Source organism: Hylaeus volcanicus, chromosome 5 (genome assembly GCF_026283585.1).
Source record: "Hylaeus volcanicus isolate JK05 chromosome 5, UHH_iyHylVolc1.0_haploid, whole genome shotgun sequence".
Taxonomy (NCBI): Eukaryota; Metazoa; Arthropoda; class Insecta; order Hymenoptera; family Colletidae; genus Hylaeus; species Hylaeus volcanicus.
Genome location: NC_071980.1, coordinates 10,706,838 through 10,714,179, shown reverse-complemented (window position 1 = coordinate 10,714,179; position 7,342 = coordinate 10,706,838). Strand labels below are relative to the sequence as shown.

The window sequence follows — 7,342 nt, the reverse complement described above, 5'->3', positions numbered from 1 at the left end:
CTACCGTCGCCATCTCAAGTCCAAGCTCGTTCCAATACAATACACATCCACTGCACGATAACTCCAAAAGCCACACTACAATCAAGCCTACAATCATTTTTCACCCCCTCCCAACTTCTACGACACTGAATGGGACCATCAAGTCTACTGCGAAAATGTGAAACTAAGTCCTAGAGATCCTCGTACAGATAAACGAAACCTCGATTCGTTCGGTTACCATGAATGGCACTTCAGGCAATTTCCAAAATGGAAAAGCTCGGTCACCTCGGGGCTAGAAAACTCGTGGTGCGTGCGAGAACGAGCAGTGGGGGTCGGCGGAGGGCAAAGAAAGGAGCATAGGGTCCCCCTGGATACGGACTTCCGGTGTTACGATAGCTATCGGGCTCGCAGGGGTTCCTACCTGGCACGCCACGTCTGGTTTTCCGATTAGGGGGATCGGTGACTGGACTAAAAATGCGCGCGTGCTCCGTCGCGTGTCCGCTCGCTCGGAATGTTTTTCGCAGATGACGCGGATTCGACTCTCCGAAGCGTTTATTCGCGTTGGCGGAGTTCGTTTAGATTCGAGGCTGGCCCGAGTCGGGTCTCGAAGTGACAGCTGGAACGAGCCTAACTTTATGAATGTTTTTCTTGCGGAACAACAATTCGTTCGCGAATCGCTTCGTCGGTATCTTGACGAACGCGCTTTCGAGGATTTTTCGTGAATTTTCGTTTGGGTATTTCAGTATTTATCGTTGCGATAAAGGGTAGCGTGAATGAAGTCGAAAAGATATTATTAGAGATGTATGGACTAGGGAGTGATTATTCATGGTTTTAGTATGACGAGCGGGGTCCGATGCGCCTGGGAAAATATTTGAGCTCCACGGTCTATAATTTAAAAACATTTACTTCTTAACAATTTACTTCTTAGTATGACGCGCATTTAAATCGAACTGTTTGATGAAAGATGAGGACGAAGAGATAGACTTGAAGAATTACTTGAATCCTCTGAATACCTCTTTGTAGGGATACTACTCGTGGATAGGTAACGCGATGGACTCTCTTCATCGCCCAGGTCACACAAGATGGCTACCGATGTCCTCAGGGGCTGTAGCGGTTATAGCTACAGTACGGGCTTAGCAATCCCGAGGTACCCGAGCTAAAGGAGAGCTAGAGGGCTCCAATAGAAGAGAAGTAAGAGATGCTGCACAGTATTAAAACAATGCAGGAATCATGTAAGACGATAAAAAGAAGAATGGAAATAAGCTAGTAATAAGTAAGCAGTAGTGCAATAACTGTATAATAACTCACGCACTTTAAATAAATGAACTTTAATGAATTCTAAATGAACTTTAAATAAGAAGTGTGATGTATTGGAAGAGGTAATAAATTAGAATTAGCATAACAACGAAATATACATTTAAACTAAAAAATATATATATATATACTCTCTACAGACAGCGGTGCCCACTCCGAGAGAGCCAAAACAAAACATGCTTAGCGATTGTACACATACACACACACTCAGGAACATGCATACATTACAAGAAGAATGGAAATAAGCTAGTAATAAGCAAGCAGTGGTGCAATAACTTTGTATACTAACTCACTCACTTCAAATAAATGAATGAATGAATGATGGCTACCAATGTCCCGGTAGTCTCGGCTCCAACCCTCCAGGACTTGGAAAACGTTTCCTCTTCCACCATGAATTCTGCAAAACATAAATACACCAAACCCGGACTTTTGGATCCACCGCTCATCTCAAGGATTTATTACATCCCCCAATTAAGAAAGAAGATTCCTCCGAAGAAAAAGCCCTGGAAGCGTTCGCCATTAGCGCTCTATCTCCGCAGAGCAATCCCGCGCCAGCAATGGGAAGTCATGTTCGCGTTGGACAAGTTTTTTCGAGCCCGGGCGCGCGAGACCCATCCTTCGATAAATCGTCCCGGCGAGAAAATGCCGCTGGTTCGACGACGTTTGGTCCTGGAAACGTTATCTGGGAGCAGCAACCACCGATTTATCCCGCGTCGGCAGCGAACGCCAGCGATCGTAACCTAATCGCGATGCAATTAACCGAGCAGTTTCCAATTAGGCCCGTAACAGGCGATCCGAGCTTTTGCGCGACGCGCGCTGATATTATTGCTGAAAATATTGCGGATTGCCGGGAACGTCGGGATGGAAATAATGTGTGAGCGTGAAGGGTATTGCGAAGAGTAGCCAGAGATAGGGTTGGGCAATCTTTGGACGAGATGACAGCGTTCGTGGCGATTATGAATCCATCAGGCGATTGCGAGAGGAATAATAAGACCATATAGTAAGAATGTATAGTTAGAACGTGCTGATAGTTTTCAATTACCACCTACGGAAGAGTTGTGTAGTATCCACTGTAAACAGAAGTGTCGTGGATACACTAGTTAACACTTTATACTACCGGGCTATTTAGAAACAATCTTTAATTCAAAAAAGAATCTTCTACAGTAGCATATACCAATATAGGCTGACAATAATTCCTCCATACTGTTACTAAGTACATTGAAAGCCAAGTCTGTTTCCAAAAACTGAACATTGTAAGTAGACAACCATCGACACAGTAAATAAATTCGAAAAGCTAAAGACTGGAATTAAAAAGCCTATAAATAGGCTCCCGGTAAATAAAGTGTTAAGGTTACGTTGTATATTTGTATGGAAAACGCATGCAAGACATATGTACCTACATAAATATCCCACATATCAGTCCGCGGTAATAACCCTTCTTTATTGGATATACAGTTGTCTACACTCTGCACCAGTATCTCAGCGCTTTATACTCGAACCACCCCTATACAAAAGAGTATACCCTCAACAAACCTCCAACAAACCCTCAACGAACCCTCAAGAGAAAAACGATATATTCCCCGATGAGATTTGCCAAGTGTCCCCCACACAGCAGATTTTCTCAAGGCAGCCCAACAGTAAAAGCAGCCCCATAAATTAAAAAGAAAAATAGATCAGCGTGACACGGTGTACGAGGGCGCGCGGAAAGACGAATAGGACTTCGCGATCTGCGCGTACAGGACGCAGGGGGAAGGAGCTCGGTGAATTACGTAGGTTCGTAAGTCAGTCTCGCGGATTTCCGAAGATATCGGGAGAGGTACGACCCCGGCCCGCGGCGGGGCTCGGGCTTATCCGCCGGCCGATCTGGTCGGACATTATAGGGCCCGACAACGCGACCGGGTGGGAGGGAGATGCTGACCGCTGGCGGAGTATGGTCGGGCGAAAAAGATTTTATGAAAATTGCCCCGTGGCCCGCGCTCGACGCTCGTTCGGCGCCCTTCGGTGGCCGTGGGCGTCTAGGCCACGCCCACCGCGAGTTCGTTCGCGACACGCCGCCCGTGACACGCCCCTACGATTCGCCATCCCCACTCCGTCTCCCTGGCTCTGTCTCTCTCCCACTCCCGTCCGCGCGCTGACGCTCTGATCGCTCGCGGGGGGACTCAGTTCTCTCTCGACCGCGGTTCCACGCGGTTCGCGGTCTCTCTCGCGAGATCCTGTCGCCGCCTCCGCCCCCGCCCTCGCGACTCCATCGACCCTCTCCCCCCGCCCCTGGCCGAACGGCTCGCCAGAGGTGACTGTCCAGGGCAGTTTCGAAGCCGCAGTCAACGGTTGCACCGCGTTACAGGAAGTAGTCTCGCTCGGTTTGTTACTCTCCATTGCGTGCCAGCGGCTCTCCGCTCGGTTCAGGAGCCTCCTTCCCAGCTTCGCGTGTCCTCCTATCGGCGATCGAATGTGCGCGTCCCGCGTCCAAGGTATCGATAACGTCGTGTCTGACCTTGTCGCGGAGCACGGAGAGCGTAGGATCCGTTCCGCGTGCAAGGATACGTCGCTCCGCGAAAGGAGCGGCCGCGGTGGTACGGTGAAGTGACGGAAAAAGTGTGACGGAATGACTAGTGCGCGAGTTCGCACGTGATAATCGACCCGATGATCGAACTCGAGTGGAAGCGATTCGCGGGGGAAACGGCGACGCGATCGTTCGAACTACGGAGGGCAGGATTGCGCGAGTAAATCGGAGGACAGTATTCGTGCGGATCCGAAGGTTGCCGAGAGGGAAATCCGATTTTCAAAATCGAGGAGGCTGGTTGTCTTGGAGCTTTGAGATTTCGAGTCGAGGAAGGAGCCACGGTGAAGGAGCAGCTCCAACCCCTGCGTCTGGACGGTAGGATGCCGAGCAGCCACGACTGATTACGAGTGAGTACGTCTGGCCATCTTTCTTTCGCGGAAAAATCACGCCGCGGGCTTCCGCCTGTCACGGGGGAGGCCGAGTTTTACATGACAACCGGCGATAACGCGTTACGAGCCATTCGTCGAAAGGATACGGGCCCCGTTATCTCTGTGGTCGCGTATCGGCGCGTTAATTCACCGCTGATAGGGTTAATGGCGATGGTGGCAGGCGGCGCGAAACGCGAACCGTTCTTCCGTAATCTGCGAAATTCCCGATGCTGACTCGAACGCTCGGGCCGTGACTCGTTGCGAGAGAATTTTATCTTATTTTTCGAGGAAACACATGGGCGGCTTCGTTCGTCGTGGATCGGATGTTCAAGGTTTCACGCGCTGTTGTTTTTGCATACAGAGACAGGCCGTGTTCGTTTGTTGTTGGTAGGGTGATTGTTATTTATGTTTGGGGTCAAGGCGATAACGCGTCGATCTCTGAGGTTCGAGTACGTCGAGTATAGAGTGTTTAGGAAGGTTAGGGTTACAATTAAATAAACAGGATAAATTGATGGTAGTCTGGAATGTTCAGATGGTCTACGTGAAAGATTCGTTTAGTTCGGACCTTACTCTGATTTACTCTCATCTTACTTTAACCCTTTGTTTACTTTATTTTTTCATTAGTATTAATTAAACGTTTTGAAACATGTCGTGACTTTCAAGTCCACTTCTACGAAGTTCACTTTTAATTATTGGATGGCAAGCTTGTTTTCTTTCGGAAGCTTGTTAGAGATGAGACCAAGATGGACGCCTAAGGGCGATCCCACACGGTGCAACCGATTTGGAATTAGTATTGCAAACTGTTTGCGCTCTTTGTTTTACCTACTCCACTATCTTTATTTTATCTGTATCCACGGTCGCATGCAACTAGTTTCACTTTGAAACTTTCAGTGTGCTTTGAAACTGATCGGTTGCGCCTGTGTGCGATCGGCCTAAATTTTAAAAACTTTTGAAAAATTCAGTAAACAGAGGGTTAACTAAAGCACGCTAGACATTGAACATCGTTAACATAAAAGCAAACACAGGGCGTTGAAATTTATACGTTTGGACTAGAGATGGCGTGCAAAATCACTAACCGTTATTTATCACAGTGATCGCAAAATCACGATCACTATGGTGATTTAATTTCATTCACGAGGATGATCGTGGTTCTTTTATCTTGCTAGAAGAATTGCGTGATCACAATTCTTGATCTTAATTAAATTACTTTTTATACAATGTTTCAATATACATAGTTTGCATACAAAATCCGCATATAATATCAATTTCAATTTCCTTTATTAAGTACATTAGTAGATCGTTTATTTTGTGTGGTGGCTACTTCAGTCCCATGCGAAAGAATATTTTCTAAAGCAGGATTACTACTAACGGAAAAAAGAAACAGATTGCAAGCAGAGAAATTATCTATGCTATTATTCTAGAACAGCAATACATAGTTACTTATTTGTTATTATATATATATAATAAAATACAAAGAACCAAATAACAATGGAATAAAAAAATATATATATATATTTTTTTTTTATTCTATTGTTATTTGGTTCTTTGTATTTTATTTATAGTATTCGTATTATGTTTTATGTATTAATTATATTGTTTTCTAACAGTGTTACATTTTGTAAAAATCTAAAGTCACTTACAACTAAACTAAGACTTGCAATTCATAATTATTGACTTATATTCGTTGCTCTTCACTGTTTCTCGTTAAAGCATTCCTTTATTTACTATTCTTTACTTTACTTTATTTTATGCGGTGTATTTTATTTAATTCGCATTTTTGTTTTGATGTCGTTAATTACATACTTGTGTAGAATATATGTGAAATATATATATTAGGGTGTTTTTCATTGCGGTGCATTTACATTTAGGCTGAAGATTCTAACACCGCGTGCAAGGAACGGTTATGTTCTTCACCAATCAGAAGCGATCACGAAAAATCACGAATCACTTTGAAAAATCACCGTGATTGGCAACGAACGTGATCGAATCACGAGTGATTCACAAGTAGCAGTTCTAGCCATCTCTAGTTTGGACCATACGCACATCTCGTAATTCTATCGCGATGTATTAGAAAATGGCGTCGCGTACGAGACTCCGGCACTCGGTGCAGAGTGAAGCAGCTGTTGTTTTTTCGCATAGTTTATCGAATCTCGCAATTTGCGTACTTTTCGCCACAATCACCTGCTATCATTACACGTTTACCCTGTGCCATTAATTTTCCTCTACCAGCAGAAGCTTTCTCGTCCACCTTTGGACGCTTCCACTCGCTTCCACTTCTTTGTCGCGTGGATGTTTATTTTGTCGCGATGGTATTCTAAATCACTCGAACGATATCTCTGCAAGAATCTGGAGTGGCGAGGATGAGGCAGATGTGGCAGGGCCTCCGAGCATAATCTCGCAATGATTTTGAAACGTTAAGGGCGCGGTATACGGGCGAACGTTTGCGACGAATGTTTTCTGCAACGTAGTTTGTTTCGTTTAACACGTTGATTGCCAAACGAATATTCTTGACAATTTCTGCTAAGATTAAATATTATTTAGACCATCGGAGTCTAGGTAATGAAACATTTATCGTGGTATTTAGTTTTGTAATTACATCAAAATTCAAGAAGTTCATTTAGATTCATCTCCTGTGACGTCTAACTTTCAGGAATTAATCTTTCTAGTTCTTGAGTGAAAAACACTGTCACCCATATATGGGTGACATGGCGATCAACGTGTTAAGCATTTCCAGTCGAGAGGTGACTTTCAGTCACCACTAGGTTTCTTTTTGGTTTCTTTTAGGTTTAATTTCTTTCGAACTCGAAGTACCAATAAAATGATTGTCGTTGAGGCAAAAGTGACCTGATTTTCAAATCTCATATTCGAAGTCAATCTAAGCTTAGCATTCGTGACAATAGAATACTAAGAAGGCAAAGGGTTAATTTCCAAGCACGGGACTATAGGCCTGCGTTGTTCTTCTTAAGATTCTTTTAAATGTCGTTAGGGCCACAGGTGCTTGCGAGAAACATTAAAATTGCACTAAGAAGTATGAAACAATTTCTAGTTAATTTATATGAATACTCGCTAGCTCTAGATATAATTGTTTAAAAGTACGAGAAAATGCATTGAAAAGTAT

At 44.5% G+C, this 7,342-nt stretch overlaps 1 protein-coding gene across 2 annotated transcripts in view; it reads left to right on the top strand.

Moving 5' to 3' along the window:
* The first annotated feature begins 1,106 nt into the window (after positions 1 to 1,106).
* The window catches only part of LOC128876629 (GATA-binding factor A-like), a 62,277-nt gene continuing 56,041 nt past the window's right edge, over positions 1,107 to 7,342 (top strand). The window contains exons 1-2 of one of the 2 annotated variants that reach the window (XM_054123147.1): positions 1,109 to 2,293; positions 2,749 to 4,203. The gene's annotated coding sequence lies outside the window, so the exon portion shown is untranslated. Of the gene's footprint in view, positions 4,208 to 7,342 lie in introns of both variants that reach the window. The other variant, XM_054123149.1, reaches the window with a different exon arrangement.